At 37.6% G+C, this 2,593-nt stretch overlaps 1 non-coding gene across 1 annotated transcript; it reads left to right on the top strand.

Annotated features, from left to right (window-relative positions):
- Positions 1-247: 247 nt before the first annotated feature.
- On the top strand, positions 248-381 carry LOC115873642. The gene has a single exon (XR_004048532.1). It is a non-coding gene; the product is annotated as a small nucleolar RNA SNORA42/SNORA80 family (small nucleolar RNA).
- Positions 382-2,593: the final 2,212 nt, after the last annotated feature.

Raw genomic sequence — 2,593 nt, forward strand, 5'->3', positions numbered from 1 at the left:
TCCACTGTTGTGATTGGACCTTGTTCTTGAGAGTGCATGGATACGTCCAAGACTTGCTCTGAGTTAACGTTTGTCCCATAAAACTGTCTTCAATGTGTTTGATTTTATTTAAAGACTTATGGAAATAGTGTTTAGTTTTGTTTGTTTTTTTAGCTAGCTGATCTTTATGCAGTACTTTTGGTACCAATTCAGACAAAACTTGCTGAAGTCAAGATGTTTGCTTAAAATTGAAAATGGCATACATGGTTCATGGGTTTGGATTGATGGCAGGTCTCATCCCATGAGCCTCTCACAGTGCCCCATGCCAAAGCAAACTGTAACCCTGAACCATTGCCTGGCTTTACCCCGTGGGCTTCAGGCACTGAAGCGGGTTGCACAGTGAAAAAAAAAAAGAAAGAAAGAAAGACAATGGCATACATGTAAGGTCCCAACTTCACTAACTATCACATCAATGATGTTTTTTAATCTCCACTAATTTCTGGACTGCAGCCACATTCTTCTTTATTTATTCAACTAGTTTGACGACCCATGTGGTTATTGGATGATTTTTATATGATCTAAACACTCATAGTTAGGTGTGGTCAAACCTGTCAATTGAGTGGTAGCTTGGAGGTGTGGCCTTTTGTATGAGAGTGAAGGACTCTGGGAACTGCCTGTCCCTCTGCCTCTTCAAACTTGTGCCTGCGTGAACTCTGCCTCAAGGGTTGGCCCCATGTGGGCTACCAGATCCTGAGAATTGCTTCTGTCCTGCCATTTTGATATGGATCTTGAATCCTTTCTTGTCTGCACCCACCAGCCTGTGATCTCCCTGCCTCCCACTTCACTTTCGGCATTAGCTACATGAGTCGGAAGAGGGACTTATAGGACTTATAGACTGGAGTTGGACTGGGCTTGAATGCCTTCTTTATATAATAATTAATTATTGACATAAAGCCTGTTCTTTGTGTTTATGACTGTCATTGGATTTGCATTTTTAGCTAACCAAGCTTAACACAGTTTTCCTTCTCTGGGGTCTTCTTTGAAATTTTATGAGCCTTCCTATCATACTTTATCCATCTAAAAACTGTGGTTTTAAGTGGGGTGGCATTCAAATAAATTTGTTGAAAACTTCAATAATTGGGGAAAATATTGAATTGATATTTGTTAAATATTTGATATTAGTCCTAAACTCAAAATATTTTCCCCCTATGGCAGAAGTATCCTTTCATTGAATCAAAATCAAACTCAATGCCATGAAGTCAGTGCTGACTCACAGAAACCCCATGTGAATTTCTGCGATAATAAGTGTTTATGGAGTAGAAATCCCAGTCTTTCTCCCTCAGAGCCACTGGTGGTTTTGAACTACATGGGGATCACAGCCTAACTCATAGCTACTCAGTAACCTAATAAGAGTAAAACAAGCTTGTAACTGATAGATCCTGTCTTTAGTTATTAACTGATAATAGAGATATGTGTAAACATGTTTTAGTTAAAATAAACTTATTCATGTATTAACTGGGATACTAGTACAAAAACTATTTTTTTTTACTTACCCTCATATTTCTACTGGAGATTCAGATCACGGCTTTTTCTTTTTCTTTTTTTTAATTCAATATTATGTGTGTCAAATAATAAAAATCTAAATATATGTTCATTTATTTTACTGTTTTTGTTCCTCTGTTTATTTGGTTATGTTTTTATATCATTTGAAATTATCAATTTGAAGATGTACTCTAATTTGCCTTGATTATTTTTCTACCTACCTGATTCAGAGATGTCACTCAATATGTGGCAGTTACATAATCTCCTGTCAACTTGTGAAAGCATGGAGTCTAGCCTGTCAATCTGGTCATAGCTTGATGATCTCATTTGGAGGCATTAAAGAGATAAATAAGTCACTGGAGGCCAGACCTCTCTGCTTTGTCTTCCTGCTGATAAGACACATGGAGCCAAGCTGATAGAGTGAAAGCCCTGAGCTAGAGGAGCCATATGGAGACCCACTCCAGTACAAAGATGCTTCCACTACCATTGGATCCATAAGACTTCCCATCCACTGGCCGTTGGTTTTCCTGCATTCCTCAGAAAGAGGACTTTATAGACTGGTATCAGACACATGGGCTAATATTAGACTTATGGACCTGATCTGGACTGGGCTAGGATGTTTTCTCAATATACAATTACTCTTTGATATAAAGCTCTCTCTTACACACATATCAGTGTCTCTGGATTTTTTTTATCCGGTCAACCCAGACTAGCACAAATATCCTCTACATAACCTAGAAGGATTCTCCTAGAAGCAGAAATTAACAATCTATCCAAATAAAAGTGACAAATTGAAGCGGTATTCCAAAGAGGAACTATTAAGTATACGGACTTTCCAAGAGTTTATGGAAAAATGGAATTACAAATCATTGAATTTTTAATCAACTTTTTGAAGCATCATCATATAAGGGGGAAGTCAGAATGGAATTAATAAGAAGCCGTGGTCAGATGAAAATTTAAATGATGTTGAATATTCATTCTGATCCTGCAGAGAACAGTGTAGTATAAAGACATTTGTATGTTCCCTCTTAAGTGCAGGGGTTGGATTTTGTAGTCCACATACTCAGTCATT

The sequence above is a fragment of the Echinops telfairi genome, unplaced genomic scaffold (assembly GCF_000313985.2).
Source record: "Echinops telfairi isolate 266 unplaced genomic scaffold, ASM31398v2 ScPeMD7_7469;HRSCAF=8507_0, whole genome shotgun sequence".
NCBI classification, from domain to species: Eukaryota; Metazoa; Chordata; class Mammalia; order Afrosoricida; family Tenrecidae; genus Echinops; species Echinops telfairi.